The 24,600-nt window shown below is 42.0% G+C and overlaps 1 protein-coding gene across 1 annotated transcript in view; it reads left to right on the top strand.

The window, feature by feature from the left end:
• Positions 1–23,722, top strand: part of LOC110506623 (transcription factor Maf-like) — a 150,515-nt gene extending 126,793 nt beyond the window's left edge. Inside the window, exon 3 of the mRNA XM_021586371.2 lies at positions 23,457–23,722. The gene's annotated coding sequence lies outside the window, so the exon portion shown is untranslated. The remainder of the gene's footprint in view (positions 1–23,456) is intronic.
• Positions 23,723–24,600: the final 878 nt, after the last annotated feature.

Genomic DNA, 24,600 nt, shown 5'->3' with positions numbered 1-24,600 from the left:
TGATCAAAAAGACCCGGCGATATTTGATGTTGACTGCGGAGAGAGGGAGAGAGAGGGAAAGAGAGATAGAAAGAGGGAGAGAGTGAGAGAGAGAGAGCGAGAGGGGGAGATAGACCGTGTCACCCATTGATATACAACTCCAGTCTTCTGTCACACAAGCGCAATGTCTGTTGGGAAATAATGTGACAGCTTGCGCGCCACACAGCTCTGTGACATGATAGAGGGAAGAAGGAAAGGAGGGGGAGGAAAAAGGGAGAGAGTGATGGGTGAGGGAGCGAAGAGACAAAAGAGAGAGAGGAATAAAGTATCAAGGGAAAGAAATGGAGAAAGAGAGAGAGGAAAGAGAGAGAGGAATGAGAGAGAGGAGAGATAGAGAAGGGACAAAAGACTGAATCAATTCAGTTGGCCTGTCCCTCCAGTCTCCAACATGTCATCGCCTGTCAGGATGGATTTAGAATTCAGGCTTTAGAGAGAGAGACCTTCCATCGATGGCCTGCATGAACACATTCACTAAGGTCTCACTGACAAACATCAGCCACGCGGTCAACAGACGGTTCAACCCAATTGTGACCAAATCACTGGGGATTACTGTATCACAGATCCCTGCAAAGATCGACTTGCATGTGACCTGTAATAGTGTTTGGTGAGGGCTTGCATGTGACCTGTGTAATAGTGTTTGATGAGGGCTTGCATGTGACCTGTGTAATAGTGTTTGGTGAGGGCTTGCATGTGATCTGTGTAATAGTGTTTGGTGAGGGCTTGCATGTGATCTGTGAATAGTGTTTGGTGAGGGCTTGCATGTGACCTGTGTAATAGTGTTTGATGGGGGCTTGCATGTGACCTGTGTGATAGTGTTTGGTGAGGGCTTGTAATAGTGTTTGGTGAGGGCTTGCATGTGACCTGTGTAATAGTGTTTGGTTGAGGGCTTGCATGAGTGATTCAAGTACATTTGGTTTGTCAAATGTTCTATTACATTTGAACAGATTTCTTTCCACTATTAATCATTTTGAAAATACATCACTAGTAAGTCTAACTTTCAACTAAATTTGAGTATTGATTTGAAAGACGTGTCACAATATAGAACTATAATTGTAGAACTTGAAATCAGTGCTGAATTTCACCCAGGTCTGACACTTACAGTACACACAGCATGCCTTCACATCCTCCACTAGAGATCCGGGCTGAGCTGGGACTACCAGGGGAGTGTGGCAGGAGTCCAGGCCCAGAGCGGCACACTTTCCTTGGGAAGGGGAGGGCGAGGTGGCAGGCTGCCTGCCTGTAGAGGGGGATGAGTAGAGGAGAACAGAGAGCAGGGTGCGTGAGAGTTGGAGTGCCTATGGACAGGGCCATTAGGAGAGAGGAAGAAAGCCAGAGAGAGAGAGAGATGTACGAGGAAAGGGAGAAAGAGAAAGATGGAGAGAGAGCAGGAGAAATAGAGGAGAGAGAGGGAGAGAGAGAGCGGGTGAATATATCGAGTCATTAGGCATGTGTTTGTGGGAGACTGACTCCCATATGACATTGCAGGGTGGCAGTACACAGCTAGCTTCTGTTCCTCTTCCCAGTAAACAGACAAACAGATTGTCTCGTTTGCATTTCACTCCTCTGGGCGGCCCATCGTTAGGGTTCTGGGGAACACTTTAGGCCTTTCTCCTAGCTACTCTCTCTTGGCTCTCCTGAGAGAGAATATTACTCATACTGTATTTATTTTGTTTTCTGTGTTTCGAAGAGAGTTTCCGATTGAGAATCAGACACACTATGTTGCCTCCTGTCTCTGCCAATGACAAGCAGAGAAACAAAATGGGGAAATGATAGTAATCATGAGAAGGCTAGACAGGACCCAGGGCGACTGTGCGTGCGTGTGCGTGCATTCGTGCATACATGCGTCAATGTGTGTGAATGCACATGCATTTGAGTGTGTTTATGAGCGCCTGTGTTGAGGGCCAGAGTCATTGTTTACTCTCATAGTGAATATTCTCCATGACACCTCAGCCAGTACCTCTCCCCGTTATGTTTTATAGTGTAGTGTTTACCTTGGGCTGAGCAATGGAGACTACAACAATAGACAGTGTAGAAGAAGAGGCAGAAAGTGCTGCTCTTGGCCCAGCATCAAACCCACACAAGCACATTGAGGTAAGATTGGAGAGTCCGACACGTTCCACATTATATTCCTGTTCTTCTCCGTCAGACATTGATGGTCCTGGCTGGCCCTATACTACACATCACCAGACTCTTCTCTTCTCATGGCACCGCTGGCTGGCTTGATTCCTTTATTTTGTGAGGTGGGATTTTTTTAGTGTGAAAGAAAATATGATACGTGAAATAGTGACGGGGGAGGTTAAACGCTGACATATGGAATAGTTTTAAGATGGTCATACCATGGATCACTTAGTTATTTGATTTTGAATTTTAGGACCCCTTTAGGTATCAAAAAATGAAATCAATTATTTGATATGATATTGAATTTGGCCTTTACTACCAAATCCCATAGAAACTCATTGAATAACACATTCATGAATAACAAAAAAGACTAAGAGATAATCGAAAGCTCACGTCTTGGGGACCTTCAATGCTGCAGAAATGTTTTGGTACCCTTCCCCAGATCTGTGCCTCGACATTGCCTTGCAAACATTTCTAAAAACCTGTTTTCACTTTATCATTATGGGTTATTGTGTGTAGATTAAGACAAAACAAATATTTAATCCATTTGAGAATAAGACTGTAACATATCAAAAGTTGGAAAAAGTCAAGAGGTCTGTATACTTTCTGAATGCACTGTACTGAACAAAAGTATAAACGGAACAATTGTAACAATTTTACATAAGGAAATCAGTCAATTGAAATCAATTCATTAGGTCCTAATCTATGGATTTCACATGACTGGGCAGGGGCACAGCCATGGGTGGCCCAGCCAATCAAAATGTTTTTCCCCACAAAAGGGCTTTATTACAGATCCTCCTCAGTTTCATCAGCAGTCTGGTCTGGGTGGCTGGTCTGATGATCCCACAGGTGAAGAAATAGGATGTGGAGTTCCTGGGCTAGCGTGGTTACATGTTGTCTGTGGTTGTGAGGCTGGTTGGACGTACTACCAAATTCTCTAAAATTATGTTGGAGGCAATTTATGGTGCAGAAATGGACATTCAATTCTTTGGCAACAGCTCAGGTAGACATTCCTGCAGTCAGCATGCCAATTGCACGCTCCTTCAAAACTTGAGACATCTGTGGCATGGTGTTGTGTGACAAAACTGTACATTTTAGAGTGGCCTTTTATTGTCCCCAGCCGAAGGTGCACCTTTGTAATGATCATGCTGTTTAATCAGCTTCTTGATATGCCACACCTGTCAGGTGGATGGATTAGGGATTTTGTGGACCAATAAGAGAAATACGCTCTTTGTCTGTATGGAAAATTTCAGGGATCTTTTATATCTGCTCATGACACATGGGACCAACACATGTTGTGTTTATTTTTTTGTTCAGTGCGCATATATATAATTCTATATATTTCTATATAAATATAAAAGTTACGCATATTTAACCTCTTTTTTTGGGTAGGCGCAAAACTACCTCCATACTTTAAACCGGTACCGGTAACCTCCAGACAAGTCCCTTTCCACAGTGGGGTCACATTAGTTTGTAGCCCAGACTGTTCGGACCCTACAAATAGAATAGGTGGATGTGGTGGTTTGATATATCTTTAGCTTAACCTGACAGATTCCTATGGGGACTTTGTATTATGTTAATTAGATTAACACACCGGTGCGATAATAAACTCTAGGGGATTTTACACACTTCCAGATAACGTCTAGATGAAGTTGTTTTTAGTAAAATATTGAGCTCCATCTAGAAGTACAGTTCTTGAAAATATTATTATCGCTGGGCCTTGACACATTTGAGAGCTATTTAGGGATGAAATAATGATGGAGGAAGTGCTAAGAGGCAAATCTGCCAGTTGGGTGGAACACATTTTCCTCTGTTCTCCAGAAAGGAGAGAACCAAAGCCTGTGTCCTAAAAGGCACCCTAGTCCCTATATAGTGCATTACAAAGGTAATGCACTATATAGGAAATAGGGTGCCATTTTGGACACATACATAGTGATTCTGTCTCCACTAAGGAGAGGAAAAAACCCACCATGGGGTTTAATCAGTTCAGAACCTTATCATGACCCGACTAACACTAACTTTAGCACCTACTATAACACTCTCTGTTTTCTATCCCTCTGTCACTCTGTTCAAGTGTCTATTCAGTTCGCTTGCTCTCTTGTTCACATCATCTCTCCTCTTTTCATGTAATCTCTTTCTATCTCTCTCTTTCATGTAATTTATCTTACTCTCTCTCTTTCTCTCTCTCCCTCTCGGTTTATTCTAAGTCTGTGTGGCTGGCTATTGCAGGGTGAGTGATGGTGTCCATCAGTGTAGTGCGTGTGTTGTAAAACAGTCAGCCGCTGACAGATTGACTGAGACGTCCAGCCCCTCAATCACCACGCTCACAGAGAGGGAGAGAGAAAGAGAGAATGAGAGATAGGCAGAGAGGAAGGGAGAGAGAATGAGAGAAAGGCAGAGAGGAAGGGAGAGAGAAAGAGAATGAGAGATAGGCAGAGAGGAAGGGAGAGAGAAAGAGAGAATTATAGATAGGGAGGGAGAGAGAGAAAGAGAGAGAGAGAGAGAGAGAGAGAGAGAGAATGAGAGATAGGCAGAGAGAATGAGAGAATTATAGATAGAGAGAGAGAGAGAGAGAGAAAGGAAGGGAGAGAGAGAGAGAGAGAGAGAGAGAGAGAGAGAGGGAGAAAATTGTAGAGAGAGAGAGAGAGAGAAAATTGTAGAGAGAGAGAGAGAGAGAGAGAAAGAGAGAGAGAGAGAGAGAGAGAGAGAGAGAGAGGATGAGAGATAGGCAGAGAGAATGAGAGAATTATAGATAGGGAGAGAGAGAAAAAAAAATGTAGATAGGAAGAGATAGAGAGAGAAAGAGAGGATGAGAGATAGGCAGTTAGGAAGGGAGAGAGAATGAGAGATAGGCAGAGATAATGAGAGATAGGGAGAGAGGAAGGGGGAGAGAAAGAGATACTTATAGATAGGGAGAGAAAGAGAGAATGAGAGATAGGCAGTTAGGAAGGGAGAGAGAATGAGATAATGAGAGATAGGCAGAGATAAAGTGAGAATGAGAGATAGGCAGTTAGGAAGGGAGAGAGAATGAGAGATAGGCAGAGAGGAAGGGGGAGAGAAAGAGATAATTATAGATAGGGAGAGAAAGAAAGAATGAGAGATAGGCAGAGATAAAGTGAGAATGAGAGATAGGCAGTTAGGAAGGGAGAGAGAATGAGAGATAGGCAGAGAGGAAGGGAGAGAGCATGAGGGAATGAGAGATAGGGAGAGAGGAAGGGGGAGAGAAAGTGATGGAGAAAACAAAGAAAAACAGGTGAACATGGTCAACATTTTAATTAATTTAATTGCCCAAATAAAACAGACCTTGAAGCTCCAACCACAATAAAATGAGTACATAAAAAATAAATAATGGAAAAACTAAAGACTAAACTAAAGAAGATTGATAAGGAAAAAAGAGTGGTTCTGTGTCATTTCGACAGCTGTTGATTCAAAGAGAAACACTTTATTGGGTCCAGATGGTCCCAGTCAGTGGCAGAATGAGAGAGCTGACTCCGTTGGCTCCAGCCATGTGTTTCTCCTCCTGATCGAAATTAAAATGGTAGTTCATTTGTCACCGCTCACTACACAGCTTAAAATGTAGCCCTGAAACGTTACTTAGCGATAATGCACCATTTGTACTCAAAAGCCTGTTTTTGAACTTTTACAGTTGGAAGACAGAAGGAGTATTTCCTTTTAGATGAGATTTAAACTAAAGACATGCAGAGTTTTCCCAACTTGAAGTAACACTATTATTCTAGTTTCTGAGGCAATATAAGTATTGTTAACCATCATTATCCCTTCAAAAACAAAAAACATGGCACCTTGACCTTTTCAATGGTAATGATATTGCTGTAGTCATTGAGTCAGTGAGTAGGTCTGCCTATGCTCCCAATCAGCAGTAACATGCACAAGTAGTGTAGACTGTTGAGTCAGCCTGTATCAAGGTGTGATGAATATAATTATTGAAGGCTTCTGATGCCTATTGATCCTCACAGCCCCTCTTCTTAAAGACATAGTCAGAGATCAGTTCAGGACTGAAGCAGTGTGTGCTAACTAAGGCTCTGCTACCACATCACACACACACGGACACACACACAGACAAAGGCACACACATAGCGCAAACTAGGTGATGAACGCACTCACTCATCGGTTGAGGCGTGGAAAGGTTAACTGTTACAAGTCAGAGACGACACACACACATACACCCACAAACACACACACGAACGCACACACGCACGCACGCACATACACACACACACACACACACACACATATCAATTAGAAAGGCAGCATCTTATGGAAAATGAAAGATCACACTGGAGGGTTGAGGATCTGAACAGTCACCATTAAAATTATCAAAGGAATAGAACTTGACTCATGGTGACAAAGAGATCACACAGAACTGGCCATGATCACAGTCAAATACACACACATGGACACACACACACACACACACACCTACTCACTCACACGGAGGGCATGTTAAACAGAGACGTGTCCGTGACCTGTGCTTGTTTCACTCGGTGGTACCTTGGAGATACCACGGCAACCTCCAGCTCCTAGTAGCACCATGGTAACCGTGACCTTGACGACCGTGGCATCGGTGAGCGTAGCGCCATTCAGCCGAGCGTGTTAAGACATATTATGAATGTTTCATTAAAACTGACCTAACCCAGGCATCCACTCCGCTCCCAAGGAGTTACACAGATCCTTTATTTTCCTCTCTCTCTCTCTCTCTCTCTCTCTCTCTCTCTCTCTCTCTCTCTCTCTCTCTCTCTCTTTCTCTCCCTCTCACTCTCCCCCTCTCTCTCTCTCTCTCTCTCTCTCTCCCTCTCTCTCTCTCCCTCTCACTCTCCCTCCCTCTCTCTCTCTCTCATGCTCCCGCTCTCGTTCAACTGTTCTCTTTTTCTCTCTCTCATAGAGAAGCAGTGATGGATCACTCATCCAAAACGAATGATAATGTTTCTATGTGAGCTCTCAATCTTTCTTTCTCTTTTCCTCCTCTCTCCACATCTCTCTTTTCTGAGCTTTTCTATTCACCCTTTCTCTCTCACTTTCTCTCTCTCCTTTCATGTAATATTTGACTTTTGCTTAATTCTCAGAGGAGAGACAAGGGAATAGTATAATAATTTAGGGACGTTAAATGGTAAATTGTTGTGTAAAAAATGTGCATTGTTTTTCACAAATAAAATCAATAAACATTTTAAAAAATATCAGAAATTGTATTATTATCCGTTTGCATAACAGTCACTCAGAATTCAGGTGCTACTTTTTAAGAGCAAGGTTTCTTTTCCCACTCTGACCACAACATGCTTGGAGAATCCTCAGTAAAAGAGAAATCACTGGCCCAGATTTGACTAGCCTGTATGGGGAAATGAGGCGCTGTGTGGAATGGGATAATTGTTTGCATATGGGTCATTGACTGTGAGACTGGTTTAGATTTTCAAGAGGGCCAATGAGCAATAAACCAATATAATTGACTTATTTCACAACGATACACATTCTGTGTACTGGCCATGCTAACAACCAATGAGCAATCTCCAAATTCCAAATTTCAACAGCTTTATTATGTCACGCACAATTTCATTTTAACAAAGTGCCTTTTGAGAAGGTTCCACGGTTCATGTGTTGTGGAGTTGGACGGCTTCTTGACATATTTTAGTTCCCAAATTGAAATGATAAATATTTCCTCCCGGTTCAATTCAGGTGCCGGGTCACAACCATACTGCAGTATCAGGACTTTAACGATAGTATTGTAAGGATGGAAATGAAGATGTCATTTCACAGATATCTTCTCCCATAAACTCCTAATCCTCTGGTCTGCGGCCTGATGATGGTCCTGATGTTTGATTGAATTGAATGTTTTCTTTTTGTTTAGATCTTTCACTCTGTGAAATCTTTTAGATATGAAGTATTCTTAAGGCCATCTATTTTTGAGATGTTTTGGTGTTTTGGATAGTTCATTTTCAAAAGGTAGTATGATTAGTTTATTATACTACCATCATCAAAATGTCATGAATTGTAACCACATTTAAATGGACATATGTACATCCATAATCTCAAAGCTCACTACATTGAATCACACATAATTTAAAAGCCCATTTCATAGAGAATGTTACAAACTGGACTGTATGGAAATGACTTTAAAGAGATGGATGATTGGGTCTAAATACAGCGTCTTTTGCGTTCAGTGTCTAAATTCAGTGTCCTTGTCTTTAACTGCCATTTCCCAAAAGTCAGACTCTTCCCAAAATGCCAACAAAATTTTTCTCAGCCTCAGAAGCATCTGCATTCACCAGATGTTGTGTGATCATACTTAGGCGTATTCCCCTGACTTATACTGTAACATGGGTAATTGTTGATATGTTGTAAATGTTTTATTCTATATTTACATTTTCTTCTTAAAAATATTTATCCACAAACAGTCCTGTCCTGGAGTGTCTTAACAAAATGAAACCAAAATATTTAGTCTGACTTTATCCAGTGTCCAAAAAAAAGGTATTTGTGTGAGGTGAAAATATGTGCATATTTAATTAGATGTTGCATAATTGGCATATTTTAATAATACATTTCATTTTTTTCTATACAAAAAGTAATATTTGTGTCTGGTGAAAGTTGACCCTATTTGGATGTGGTGCCTGGCCTTAAACCTAGGAATAAGAAAACATGATTCAGCCATTACTTCATTTTATGAGCTTTTGCAACTCATATTGTTCATCTGATGTAGGAACCACAGCAGTTGAAACAAAATGCATGAAATATGCACATAAGGTAGCATTCCTTGCATTCGTTCTGATATTAATCTTTCCGAATTAAACAGAATTCCTGCAATTAAAATATTCAAAAATTAACTTAATTTAGACTCACTGGGCAGTAAAATATTATCATGGTTGGAGAAGTAATATATACTAGATGTGTACACATCAATATGAGCACATATCCATTTGTTGATTTGAGCGTGTTTCTGTGAGTGTTTGTGTTTATGCGTGTGTGTGTCTACATCGGTGTGTATGTTTCCGAACAGACACTGGTGAACAACTGCAGATTGTGAAACACCAAGTGGGCGTACTACGCTCTATGATCTATGGTACGGAGCTCATTGTTACTGTGTTCTAAAAATACAGGATCTGATTGGGTAATGTGTGTCTCTGCTTTCTGTGGTCTCACTAACAGTACATTTAGACTGAACACTTCTCCAGAGTGTTCTACTTTCAAAATATCCCTGAATTAGGAGAGATAAGTCCCGTGTAGTTCCCCTCCCTCACCAAACATATTAGCTGGAAATTTCCACACACCAAATACCGGCTGCATAATGTGATACAGGAGCGAATTGTATGCAGATGTAAATACATGTGTGTGTGGTTGTGCTTTCTTCTCCATGTGTGTTTGATTAGGTCTCTTACACACAGTGTTTGGGTTATGTGTTGAGAGATGAGCTGACTGGCGATGAGATAGATGACTAACATCCACACACAGGCCCACCTCGCTCTCCTCTACCTCACATTGTACAAACACATGAGTCACACAGGACAGCCATTCAGGGCCTGGTTCACTGCTCGCTGACCCCAGATCAGTGGAGGGACAGTCCTCTACAGTCTACCATAGCAGGGCAGAGGGAAACCTGATTGGGACGTGTATCTGGGTTTTTCTATGTCTCCAGAAAGTGTTTCAGCGCTAGCTTTTGTGGAAACATCACTGTTTGTACATCTTGAGACACCATAGTCAGTACACTTCCTCAAAATAGTCTCAATTAATTTAAGAGAAATCTGTAAATAATAATAATAATCTCAATTTGACTTAATTTTCCCTTTCCCTTCTGAGCTTGATATTTAAAAATGGAAAGTTGAGAAGTATCATAACCTTTCAGATGAACAGAGCTGTGTGTCAAACCCCTGCCATTTTGGCTTTGGCTGTGTGCAGTTTCCTTGGTTGTAATGAGCTGTGATATTCAGCTGAAGCAACTCTTATCTCTGGCGGGATGTACTGTAGGTGTTCCTACATAGGCCTCTGGGTCACTCACTCCCCAACACCTACACCCAGCACTGTGAACATAGCCACTGAACAGAGGCAAGGGAGCGTTACGGCAAAATCAGACTCAGATAAGCAGAATTTTCCACGAGTCGAGTCCTCTGTTCCGTTAACCTTGTAGGGTGGAAAAGAGCACAGTGTTCTCATCGCAGCCGTACGCCGGCCGCAGTCGTCGATTTCTCTTTCGTTTTCTCATCTTTCAATTGTGTTTTTCTGCCTCCGGACAACACATCCCAGCAACCCGTTTCATTCATCTCTGAATCAGGGACAGGAACAATGTCAAAACAGGAGAAATCATTTTATTGTACACTTTTGCGATTTAATTCATTAACAGTTTTTGTGTAGAATACATTATGCTTCTGTATTCAAGTAAAAACAAATATGAAGAAAAAGGGCATTTCAAATAACAGATGTCGGTAGTTGTGCTAAAACACCAGAATTGGCAGGCTGCTATAACAGCATCATTACTTTTACTTTGTGCAGAAACGTTCCTGTACGCCAATGGTGTGGTTTTCTCTTGCTTCCTCACTGTATTAATTCCAGTGTGTGTGTCTGCTGCTGTGTGTGTGTGTGTGTGTGTGTGTGTGTGTGTGTGTGTGTGTGTGTGTGTGTGTGTGTGTGTGTGTGTGTGTGTGTGTGTGTGTGTGTGTGTGTGTGTGCGCGTGTGTCTGCTGCTGTGTGTGTGTGTGTGTGTGTGTGTGTGTGTGTGTGTGTGTGTGTGTGTGTGTGTGTGTGTGTGTGTGTGTGTGTGTGTGTGTGTGTGTGTGTGCGTGCGTGCGTGTTTGTGTGTGTGTGTGCGTGCGTGCGTGCGTGTGTGTGTGTAAATACAAGTAATGGTTAAAGGAAGAGACTAAATGAGGAATGACCAAAAAAAGGAGTGCAGGTAAATCATATCAGGAAGAAAGAGAGAGAAAGAGAAAGAAGACAGAGAAACAGATGCTCTGTACATGGTGGCTATCTGCAGTTAAATCACAGGCATTTGCATCACAGGAAGTGTAACATCCGTGTGCAGATGAGAGGGACAGTCCCAAGACAAAGACAGTCAACAACCCACTTAGATACACCTTTTTTAAACACACAAACACATACAAACGTACATAACAATGGTGTGAACATGATATAACACCACCTCCATGTCGTATCTGGTGAGTTTAGAGTGATACAAAGTGTTGAGAAGTAGAAATGGCTTACATTACTGTGCCTAGGGCTGTTACAGTGACCGTATTACCGCCACACCGGCGGTCACAAGTCATGAATTGCTGTCAAATTCCACGTGACCGTTTAGTCATGGTAATTAGGCTTCTCCAAACTCTGATGCTGCTAATGGTCATTAGTAGCCTACCAAACATGCTAACTGCCTGGTACTCAGCACTATATTGTCCCTCTAATCACTCTGACATCAATGCAAATGTTTTTGAAAATCTAATCAAACACTTCATGAGAGCCCATGAGCTCATGTTGTGCAACATTTCTATAGGCGATGTAATTGCGGGAGAAAACAGAGTGATGGCCACTAATAAAAAGACGAGGATCCCATCAGCTTTCTATAGGCTAAGCCTACTATCTTTATTTATCAACTTTCCTAATATTAAGCACATTGCTGTCACGGCCATTGAATGAAGTGGACCACGGTGCAGCGTGGTGAGCGTACATGTTCCCTTTATTAGAAAAAGATGAGGAACAAAACAATAAACACTACAAAGCAAACTGTGAAGCTTAAGGCTATGTGCCATAAACAAAGTCAACTTCCCACAAACACAGGTGGGAAAAAGGCAGCCTAAGTATGGTTCTCAATCAGAGACAACGATAGACAGCTGTCCCTGATTGAGAACCCTACCCGGCCAAAACATAGAACTACACAACATAGAACATAGAATACCCACCCCAACTCACGCCCTGACCAAACCAAAATAGAGACATAAAATGGATCTCTAAGGTCAGGGCGTGACAATTGCTTATATTTACAACAGGAATATTGTATTTAAAACCTGGCTCGCATGAAAATAAACCACGGGGAAAAGCGTCCTTCATTCGCTATTTAAGTTCATAGATGGCATGTATTTTTTCCCACTGCCCCTGATACAGGTGCATGATAATGGTCCATTCTAAATCAAAACAAATGTCAGACATATATTATTTAGTATATGTAAAGACAAGATGAAATAAAGAATAGTCTGATGGGTGACAATATTATCACTTGTGAATGGTGCCGAGCATAAGAAACAATGCCTTTTTGTGGGGAATTTTTCTTATCGTAGTGGCACACCTCATGCAGCCTAGCCCATAGGCCTATATGTTTTAATAAGGTTTGTATCACAACTAAAGTGGCCAAATAACTTCTTAAAATGAAGCACATTAATCCGCTTTACAAGGAGTGTAGAGCCTAACTGGCATACATAAGCAGTGCGTGAGTTTCAAGTTTGGGGAAGATCATGTTCACCATAAAAATGCACCTTCATAATAAAAGCATTACATGCATAATTGCATTTGCGGTCACTTTTGAAAATGGTGTTTTCCGCTGCACTTATAATGTGAAGAAATAGCCTAATAGTTTATTAACATTTTAACGTTCTGATCTGATGCATCAGCCACATTGCAATTGCAAAATTATGCTAGTGGTTGTATTAATTTGGGATCTATTGCATCCCACAACTGTCCCTGAATGTGTTTGGAATATTTATTTCTCGCACAGAATAGAATAGGTTGACTTTTGTACTATGGAGGATCGTAGTTTGACATTGGCTAGTGCTTTTGCTGTTCGTTAGGCCTACTCATCTTGTTGGCTGACGAAAGTAAATGTGGACCGTTCTTCCAATGTCTTCAACATGCACCTCGGAATTGGATAAGGACACGCACAGTTGTGTTCCCGATGTGTCTGTCTTCACTTGTAGCCTGTGAAAAAAAAACGATCACGTGACGGAGAGCCATGTGAGTGAGAGGTGCTTCGGATTCGAGGCATTATCAAGTGCTTTTCAAATTGTGAATGAGAAACTATTAGAGTGTGTATAGCCTGTGTATAGCCTGCGCAAGAAAACAATGCAGAGCTCATGCCTTTTTCAAGCAACTTTTTTCAAATCATCATTAGAATTGCATCATGAAGCCTTACAATGTATTAAACATCAAAACATGTTGCCCAACGTTTGTAGAACGTCTAAAGTTACATTAATAACTCTAAATTAAGACTACAGTAATACCTATTTCTTTCTTAACCGCTCAACACAGAATAGAGGCGTGTGCACTCCCTCAAATCGTTTGGAGAAAATATTTATATTTTATTCAGCTTTGTTCAATTATATTCTTCATACTATAAAATAATATAAAATAATGCTACGGAATTATAAGCAAATCTTGTCTGCTAAATTAACTAGTGTAGCCCACAGCCATTTGACATAGGCACATCAGGACCTAACGTAATGACAACTCAGGGTATGCTATTCTGTTCTTCTGAAATAGACTACATTTTCCTCATATCTTGCTTCTTTAGACCTGTTTAAAATAAATAATGGATTGTGAAGGTGTTGGCTATATTACATGGATTTATTAGACTTTTTAAATGGCTTGTAGGCTATGTGTGGAAGTCAGGAGATGCTAAATGTGTTTATGTTTATTAACGGTCAATTACCGTGAGACCGACAGTTATTTGCTTAACAATCATCGGCTGATGAAATTTCATGACCGCCACAGCCCTAACTGTGCCTCAATATTTCTGGTAAATATGGCACACTGGACCTGATGCCTAGAAATTAATAACACATCCGGTCGACGAACATTTAAGTGGTTTCAATTGATTTAGTTTAAATCCTCAGACTGTGACAAAAAAATCCAGTTCATACATCCAGTGTTTTATGTTAGATATGATATCAAACCCATTTTCACTCCCTCCAATAATTATGTATCATTTCTCCAATCTGCTTATTACAGGATATCACGACCACTTGCCATCTTTCACAGATCAAGACTTTATGGACCTTTTTAGATGAAAAATTATCAATACAGGAAGAAACGTCAGCAGAAATGCGGTGACACATTGGCAACGCCGAGCCACTATCCATGCCAGCATCAATAATTTAGCCGCCAGCTCATAACTTATTTTTTTTAATGCATAATTGAATCTGACCAATGTTTTCTTCAGCCGTTAAAATGTAGAGCAATTTTTAAACAATAAAAGGAGTGCTCCATTGAGTTTTTATTGGCTTCTCTTTCTCTTTTGCATAGCATATGTACAGTAGATATATAGCTCTAGACACTGTAGCAGCCATTCCTACTATAATCTGTGCATTTTAGCCTACAGAGGTGAAAGGGGTTGTATTAATTTACAACTGTTTGCTTTCTCCAGTCCCTTAACGTGCTATAGATGTAGAAGGTGTGGTGAGATAGATAGTCTGCACTCACCTTTTTATAACTGTGGCTGAAAAGGGGAAGAGGGTCTCATGGAGGTGAAGTGTGTGCGCCGTGCGTGTGTGTGCGTGTTTGTGCGTGTGTGGGTAGGTGTTTGTACGTGTGTGCACACCGGTATGTGTGAGAGCGCCTCTTGTGTGTTCCTGTGTGTGTGTCTGAAATAGGAAGTGGAGGTGTCACAGTGTTATTTTAGGCCCATTAGTCCTGGGTTTGCGTGACTAGGGCTGGATGTGGGGCCGTGGAGGGCTGACTTAGCTGAAATAGGTTTTGGGTACAGTAGGGGAGGATTGTCTGACCTCACCCTGGGTGTGTGCTGAGTGTGTGCAGGTGTGTGCATTGCTTTACTGTATTTGTGTGTACGCTTTAGTCTGTGTGTTTGTGCTTGCATCTGGACGAGGAATGGGAGAACTTGAAGATGCTCTCTCGCTCTCGCGCTCTCTCGCTCTCTCGCTTTTGCTCTCTCGCTCTTGCTCTCTCTCTCTCTCTCTCTCTCTCTCGCTCTCTCTCTCTCTCTCTCTCTCTCTCTATCTATCTCTCTCGCTCTAGCTCTCTCTCTGCCCTGCCCTGCTGTGCTCCAGACAGACAGTGTGTGACAGTGAGCAGCCAGCGCTGCTGAGATGGTTTTATGCACAGTGAAGTGTAACGTGAGCAGAGTTATTCTCAGCTCCTCCGTTTACAGAAGAACAACAAGAGCTGAAGGACGAGAGAGAGAGAGAGAGAGCAAGAGAGCGAGAGAGAGAGAGAGCATCTTCAAGTTCTCCCATCCCTCGGCCAGATGCAAGCACAAACACACAGACTAAAGCATACACACAAATACAGTAAAGCAATGCACACACCTGCACACATGATTGCACGCACGCACACACACACACACAAAGTTATTATTACAACAATTGATTGAGAGAAAGGTGATATATGCATTTTATATTCACATTATAAATTAAATGAGGTCATAGTGGGTGCATTTAATGATGCAATGTTTTATATTAAGCTGCTAGCATAAGAGAGAGCGAGAGAGAGATAGAGAGAGAGAGAGAAAGAGAGAGAGATGAACAGTAAAAGGAATCGTTGCTCTCTTGGCCCCGGCATGCATTGGTGACCCTGCTACAATTCTCATTTGTTTTGCAATAGAGCTTAATAAATATTGATTTACTTTTTTAATTACATGCTAATCTCAAAACACATAGGTGCCAGCTTTATGGCTCTCTCAAGACATAGGGCAAATTTCCTCTTTGCAAATATTTATTAGTGACGTGGTCCAGAGAGGGCTATAAAAGTGAATAGTGATCATTAAACAGACAGTAACTGTCTACAAGTGTCAATATCAGCCACGCCAGTGGACAGGCCAACCAATCAATTGTAATATAATTGTGCTGCCCCTTTAAGAGCTATGTAAATCAAGTAAGGAGATAAAACTGCTCCAAAGTTGTTACTATGGAATAGTTATGATGATTAATAGTGAATATGCTGCATAGGTAGGTTGAAGACATTACATTAGAAATATGATTTAAAATGATGTACTGTGGAAGTCAGTTCAGCTGTGTAAAATTGTTTTTGTCTCAGTCTAATTCCAATAAAATGCTACATTGAATAAGAAAACAAATATAACAAATTTGAAGTATGAAATACATTTGAAAGCAGGGAAACAAATGAATTTGTTAGCAATTTTTTTCTCTCCTCTCTCTCTCCAATTTCTCCCTCTGCCTTTCTCATTTTCTCCCTCCTTTCGTAATACTTCCATCAGTGAGATATATTGAAACTGAGACTGCATTAAGGTGATTAGAAAGCTGGGATATTCAGGGGAAAGCTTGTCTTTTTCAAAGGGGAAAATCCTGATTATGGGTAAACAACTTACTATTCATCTCCTCAGTGTTTCATTTGAACTGAACAAAATGGACATCAAATAGTATAGAATATAGTATATCTTTTTTTGTATTACTTATATGTGAGTATGTGTTTGTGTGAATATGTATGTCTTTGGGAATAATCTATGCGCTGTGCAAGGTTTGCATGGTTTGTTCCCCAGATCAAGGTTGCTGGTTTAATTGAGCCTCAACTGGACCCAGAGCTGAAAGAGCAGAGAGAGCTGCATCGATTAGCTATGATATGGTTCCAATATGGCCGCTCGATCAGGCTTCGTGAGCAGCTCCCTCAGGACTTTGATTTCTCCGTCAAACAACAATCCTGGACCCTGGCCTTCAAAGAGAAAAAACATCTTTGTTGTTGTTTTCCCCAATGTTTGAGCGATGTCACCCGGGTCGATGTTATCTTTGTCCATAAAGACTCTCCCACACCGGAATAGCCACGGAAACAGCTCCAGCTGGCCCTCTCCACGGCAACGGCCAAAACTGGTCATTCCCCCATGGTGACGGATTTGCATTGTGCTCCTAAAGAAGCCTGTGCAACACATTGACAACATTTAATTCTGTAACGCAGCTCACATTCTACCCAGTGGCTTCAGCAGCTTTCCCTATCTCCGTATCTGAGTGTTGACCAGGACCACTCTGTCAACAGTATCTATGACAGGACCAGGTGCAGCTTAGCGTAGCGTCAGAGGAGCGGTGCGGTGCTAGCGAGAGGCTAACCGTCTAACCGTCTCTGCTAATTGCCTCATTAATGATTCACCGGTGTGAGCCTGCTTTAGCACTTTGCTGTGGGGAGCAAATTGTTCTGATTGGTTTGCCTCTGTCAATTATTGATGAGGCAAACGACCTCAAGTGCTAACACCTTGCTTTGGTGCTGCGGAGTGGCCAACCGTTCCCATCGCTGGGTGGCTGTGTTGTTCACACTGCTAGAGTATTGTGTTGCTCCCGAACACAGCTTACCTCTTAGCCAGGGGTGTATTCAGGACTGTGTTGGTTCTCTCAGAGTGGATGAGTGTAGCCCTGGGGCAGTGAATGTGATCTCTAGTTGTATGAATACTCACGAACACTGAGTCTAGCACAGGTTACTGGATGGAGACTCCTCACAAAACTAGAACAGAACAGGACTTTATTTAGGAGGCCTGGGTAAGGCCAAAATTCCACAAATGTTCCAACTTCAATTAATTTTGTATCAATTATGCTTTAATTAAAACTTCTTAGGGCTGCAATCCCGTTAACGGAATCGATATGACAACAGCCAGTGAAAGTGCAGGGCGCCAAATTCAAAACAACAGAAATCTCATAATTAAAATTCCTCAAACATACATGTATTTTATACCGTTTTAAAGGTAATCTTGTTGTTAATCCCACCACAGTGTCCGATTTCAAATAGGCTTTACAGCGAAAGCACCACAAACGATTATGTTAGGTCACCACCAACTCACAAAAAAACAGCCATTTTTCCAGCCAAAGAGAGGAGTCACAAAAAGCACAAATAGAGATAAAATGTATCACTAACCTTTGATGATCTTCATCAGATGACACTCATAAGACTTCATGTTACACAATATATGTATGTTTTGTTTGATAAAGTTCATATTTATATAAAAAATCTTAGTATGCATTGGCACGTTACAGTCCCTAGTTCCAAAAACATCCGGTGATATTACAGAGAGCCATATTATTTTACAGAAATACTAATTATAAATGTCGATGAAAATACAATTTTTGGACATGGAAATATAAATATACCTCTCCTTAATGCAACAATTGTGTCATATTTCAAAAAAACTTTACGGAAAAAGCAAACCATGCAATAATCTGAGAACGGCGCTAATATTTTTTTGTTGGAGTCAACAGAAATCAGAAATAATATTATAAATATTGCCTTACCTTTGATGATCTTCATCAGAATGCACTCCCAGGAATCCCAGTTCCACATTAAATGTTTGTTTTGTTCGATAATGTCCATTATTTATGTCCAAGTAGCTACTTTTGTTAGCGGGTTTAGTACACAAATACAAACACTCGGGTTGGTCCAGCCAAACGTCGGACAAAAACTTCAAAAAGTTATATTACAGATTGTAGAAACTTTTCAAACTAAGCATAGAATTATTCTTTAGGATGTTTTTATCATAACTCTTCAATAACGTTCCAACCTGAGAATTCCATTGTCTGTAGAAAAGCCATGGAACGCAGGCCGCTATCATGTGAAATGCTCCTGACCAGGACCTGGCTCTCTGCTAGACCACTGACTCAAAGAGCTCTCATCCGGCTCCACATCACAGTAGAAGCCTCATTCAAGTTTCTAAAGACATCTAGTGGAAGCCTTAGGAAGTAAACATAACCAATATCCCACTGTATATTCAATAGGGGCTGGGTTGAAAATCGACCAACCTCAGATTTCCCACTTCCTGTTTGGATTTCTTCTCAGGTTTTTGCCTGCCATATGAGTTCTGTTATACTGACAGACATCATTCAAACAGTTTTAGAAACTTCAGAGTGTTTTCTATCCAATACTAAGAGTAATAGGCATATATTAGCAACTGGGACTGAGGAGCAGGCTGTTTACTCTGGGCACCTCTGGGCATCTTTCATCCAAGCTACTCAATACGGCCACTGCAGCCATAAGAGGTTTTAAGATACAAATGTAAAATATATGTCAACCAAACTTCCTCCAAAGGACCTTTCTATGGGTCCTGTTTATTGTAGTTTTGTGAGGAATCAGCCTTCTGTACTGGGACAAAGCAGTAGCTTACATTGTTTTCTTCTGAATCTGGTATGTAAGCAGTACACACTGTATCCTCACAGGGAAGGGCACGTGTGTGTGCTGCCCTGAACCACCTGCGTATGTTGGGCCTCAGCTGGAGAAAGAGAGGCTTTGTTTGTGAACAAGTGACTCACCCGGGCCGTACTGATATGGTAGTACACATTGAGGCCTTACTCTTTCCTGTTTTCATGTAGGAAATCATGCCTGACCATTTTGTAAAATATGAAAAGAGATGATGATGAAAGTAGATGGGAGGTAGGCAGTGATAATTATTACCACCTGAGATTAAAGCAACATTTTAAACTTGGTGGTTTGAGCCCTGAATGCTGATTTTAAAAAATAAAAATGATTTCACCTTTATAACCAGGTAAGCTAGTTGAGAACAAGTTCTCATTTACAACTGCGACCTGGCCAAGATAAAGCAAAGCAGTGTGACAAAAACAATGACACAGAGTTGCATGGAATAAACAAGCATACAGTCAACACATTAGAAAAAAAGAAAGTCTATATACAGTGTGTGCAAATGGCATGAGGAGTTATGGCAATAAATAGGCCATAGTAGCAAAGAAATTACAATTTAGCAGATTAAGTGATACTACCAGTGATACTGGTGTGCAAAAGAGCAGCAAAGTAAATAAAAACAATACGAGGATGAGGTAGGTAGATTGGGTGGGCTATTTACAGATGGACTATGTATACAGCTGCAGCGATCGGTTTGCTGCTCAGATAGCTGATGTTTAAAGTTAGTGAGGGACATTTAAGTCACCAGCTTCAGCGATTTTTGCAATTTGCTCCAGTCACTGGCAGCAGAGAACTGGAAGGAAAGGTCGGCCAAAGGAGGTGTTGGCTTTGGGGATGACCAGTGAGATATACCTGCTGGAGCGCGTGATACGGGTGGGTGTTGCTATGGTGACCAGTGAGCTGAGATAAGGCAGAGCTTTACCTAGCATAGACTTGTAGATGACCTGGAGCCAGTGAGTCTGGCGACAAATATGTAGCGAGGGCCAGCCGACTAAAGCATACAGGTCGCAGTGGTGGGTGGTATAAGGCGCTTTGGTAACAAAACGGATGGCACTGTGATAGACTGCATCCAATTTGCTGAGTAGGTATTGTGCATTGGTTCACCCTGAACAGTTGCATATCGCAGGGACTATTCGCGAGGTATATTGGTTGGCTGATTGGCTGACAGCCGTGGTATATCAGACCGTATACCACAGGTATGACAAAACATTGATTTTTACTGCTCTAATTTAGTTGGTAAACATTTTATTTTAGCAATAAGGCACCTCGGGGGTTTGTGATATATGGCCACTATACCACGGCTAAGGGCTGTGTCCAGGCACTCCGCGTTGCATCGTGCTTAAGAACAGGCCATTTACTACACCCCCTCAGGCCTTATTGCTTACGTGGTATACAGGACCCACATCATTATAGGTTATAGTAATGAGAGCAGGGATTTTATGATTCTAGGATTTTAGCATTTTAGCAAGAGTTGTTTCGAATAGCTGTGTGTGTGTGTGTGTGTGTGTGTGTGTGTGTGTGTGTGTGTGTGTGTGTGTGTGTGTGTGTGTGTGTGTGTGTGTGTGTGTGTGTGTGTGTGTGTGTGTGTGTGTGTGTGTGTGAGTGTGTGTGTGTGTGTGTGTGGTGTGTGGTGTGTGTGTATGACTTCTAATATTTTTCCTTAGTGTACTGTTCTCCTCTTCTTGCATTAGGGTCAGGAAAGGGAGCTGAGGGAAGGAGGTTCTCACCCAAGATTTGATGGCACATGGTCCTGTCCATTGTCCCTTTGATGCGGTGAAGTTGTCCTGTCCCCTTAGTAGAAAAACACGCCCAAAGCATATTGTTTCCACCTCCATGTTTGACGGTGGGGATGGTGTTCTTGGGTTCATAGGCAGCATTCCTCCTCCTCCAAACACGGCGAGTTGAGTTGATGCCAAAGAGCTCCATTTTGGTCTCATCTGACCACAACACTTTCACCCAGTTGTCCTCTGAATCGTTCAGATGTTCATTGGAAAACTTCAGACGGGCATGTATGTGTGCTTTCTTGAGCAGGGGGACCTTGTGGGTGCTGCAGGATTTCAGTCCTTCACGGCGTAGTGTTTCACCAATTGTTTTCATGGTGACTACGGTCCCAGCTGCCTTGAGATCATTGACAAGATCCTCCCGTGTAGTTCTGGGCTGATTCCTCACTGTTCTTATGATCATTGCAACTCCACGAGGTGAGATCTTGCATGGAGCCCCAGGCCGAGGGAGATTGACAGTTCTTTTGTGTTTCTTCCAGTTGCGAATAATCGCACCAACTGTTGTCACCTTCTCACCAAGCTGCTTGGCGATGGTCTTGTAGCCCATTCCAGCCTTGTGTAGGTTTACAATCTTGTCCCTGACATCCTTGGAGAGCTCGTTGGTCTTGGCCATGGTGGAGCGTTTGGAATCTGATTGATTGATTGCTTCTGTGGACAAGTGTCTTTTATACAGGTATATTTTGATTGGATTTGATTTGATTTGATTTGATTTGTAACAAACTGAGATTAGGAGCACTCCCTTTAAGAGTGTGCTCTTAATCTCAGCTCGTTACCTGTATAAAAGACACCTGGGAGCCAGAAATCTTTCTGATTGAGAGGGGGTCAAATACTTATTTCCCTCATTAAAATGCAAATACATTTCTACAATTTTTTACATGCATTTTTCTGGATTTTTTAAAATGTTATTCTGTCTCTCACTGTTCAAATAAACCTACCATTAAAATTATAGACTGATCATTTCTTTGTCATTGTCCTCTTGGCAAACATACAAAATCAGCAGGGGATCAAATACTTTTTTCCCCTCACTGTAGCTGTTGTTCTCTGTCTAATAGCCCACCCACACACAACCCGTATGAATCATCCCAAACCTCTACTCTACCTGGGGGGGTAGGAAATCTTTCAAGCATTTTTCAGCAAAATATCAACCCAAAGCACTCTCTCACAGTGAGTGGCATGACTGCCTGGCTTTAGAGAGTAAACACAGGCTAGATAAAGGAACTGATGTGTCAGTTATTGATGTGTAGTGCTCCTTCACTGTGAGCCTGTGTAATCACTCTGTTGTCGGCCATGTTGTTATACACTGAGGACACAAAACATTAAGCACACCTGCTCTTTCCACGACGCAGTCTGACCAGGTGAATGTCACTTGTGAAATCCACTTAAATCAGTGCAGATGAATGGAAGGAGACAGGTTAAAGGATTTTTAAGCCTTGAGACAATTGAGACATTGATTGTGTATGTGTGCCATTCAGAGGGTTAAATGGGCAACAGTTTCCCGAGTGTATCAAGAATCAAGAATAGTCCACAACTGTGGGAAGCATTGGAGTCAACATGGGCCAGTATCCCTGTGGAAAGCTTAGGTGTTCTTAATGTTTGGTATACTCAAATGTTTTTTTCAATTGTAATAATGGCTCAAGGATATCAGAACTGACCAAATAGATACTGAAGGATGCATTCTAGAGATGAATATATCATAGAACTATAAACTTAATGAATATTATTCTGAAGACTCAAACCCAGAGAGTGATCTTTGACTGAGGGGTTGTGTTTAATCCAGAGGTGAGACTCATCCATGCTGCTAGTGAGCGGCCTCTGTAGCCATCTCTGTCTCTCTGGCCTTAATTGAAGCTGATGAAGGAGTCACCCCCCATGCAGCCGCCGCTGTCACTCAGAATCTCAGCGTCGATGCAGTCAGACCGTACACACTCACAGGGTGGTCACCGGCCCTTTGTTTTTACACAGGCACCAGGGAGGGCACCAGGGAGGGCACCCCCCCCCCCCCCCAAATAACAGTGAGTCAGCCTGCGTCATGGCTGTGACACGGTGGGCCCAGTGTCTGTGGAGGTTATGGTGGGGTCCCTCTCGCTCTTTCACTGACAGTCATGTGTGTGTGTGTGTGTGTGTGTGTGTGTGTGTGTGTGTGTGTGTGTGTGTGTGGGGGGGGGGGGGGGGGGGGGGGGGGGGGGGGGGGGGGGGGGGGGGGGAGGGGGGAGGCACAAAAAGGGCACACAGATGGGTGGTCTGACTCATACACATTTAATGACCTCTACTGTTTCTCTCTCTCTTTCTCGCTTTCCTTCTCCCTCTCGCTCTCTCTATTGTTGTCTCTCTCTGTTTCTCTCTGTTTCTCTCTCTTTCTCTCTCGCTCTCGCCTTCTCTATTGTTCTCTCTCTCTGTTTCTCTCTTTCTCCCTCTCTTTCGCTCGGTCTCTCTCTCTTTTTCTCTCTCCCATGTCTACAGATAACCTGGCGACTGAACGCTGATGACTTAAGAGTGACTGATCAATGGCTTGAGGAACCCCACAAAGCACAACAACATCTAAAGATGACTTCACTGGAGAAGAAGAAAAGAAGCCCTACAGAGAAATGCTTCAGAGCCTCTTCCTACTCCCACTTTCCTCTCCGCTATTTTACCTCCAGCTTTTTTGTAACAAAAACAAAACACTGACTCAAATGATGTATCAAGATGATTGACAACATCAGAAGAATATTACTGGAGAAACCATTTCCTCTGTAGGGGGGGGGGGGGGGGGGGGGGGTAAACAAAACTTTGATGCATGTTACTGTAAGTAGTTCATCTAAAAACCAACCTTTTTCCCCCAAGTGGGATCCTCAACTAAGAAGACTCATCCAAGTCCAGCATTCCTGATATAGGATAAAATACCCAAGCAACCCACCTCCTCCCTCTGAAATCCCTTACTCTATCTACCGTATCAGAGGTCATTGTAACTACCATTGACAATATGTTCCTCGTTTTAGAGAACTTACTTCCTGTATCATTTTGGAGTTAGTTGGACTGTAAGACTACTATAGTGTATACTATTTGCATAATGAACCAGTCTTCCTCTCCAATGGACATGAGTGATGTACTATAGCATGGATCTGACTTTACTGTGTTCCTCAGTATGCTTGTAGATCACAAAACTCATAATTGTGAATAGTACAACGATTACACCTTTTTAATCCTAGATTCCTATCTTTACCAGGCAGTATTAACTTACTGTATACTATGTAGGGCATTTTGTTGACCTGTACATTTGACTAAATGCATAGAAATACAAGTAATAGCTCATTGTATTATTTGAATACCTGCAGACATATTAGGGAAACATGTGTCTATAAAGACAATGGGACTGTGACTAAGTCATATAGTGTTGACTATATTATGAAGGTAGAACCCAGAATAACGTCTTAGAGAGTAAACACTATATAGTATCCTCAGCAGGGGCCCCGCTGCATCTATGTCATGTGTCTACCTGAGATCGTGGGCAGCCGATCTTGTATTTGGTTTGTTTCTTTGTTGTTTCCTCATCCCTTTTGAATAGCTTGTACCAATGGCCCTTCGGGTCTCTGTACTGTGGTCTCTCTCATGGACCTCTCATAGG

Source organism: Oncorhynchus mykiss, chromosome 26 (genome assembly GCF_013265735.2).
Source record: "Oncorhynchus mykiss isolate Arlee chromosome 26, USDA_OmykA_1.1, whole genome shotgun sequence".
In the NCBI taxonomy this organism is placed as follows: Eukaryota; Metazoa; Chordata; class Actinopteri; order Salmoniformes; family Salmonidae; genus Oncorhynchus; species Oncorhynchus mykiss.
This window is presented reverse-complemented; position numbering and strand designations above follow the sequence as displayed.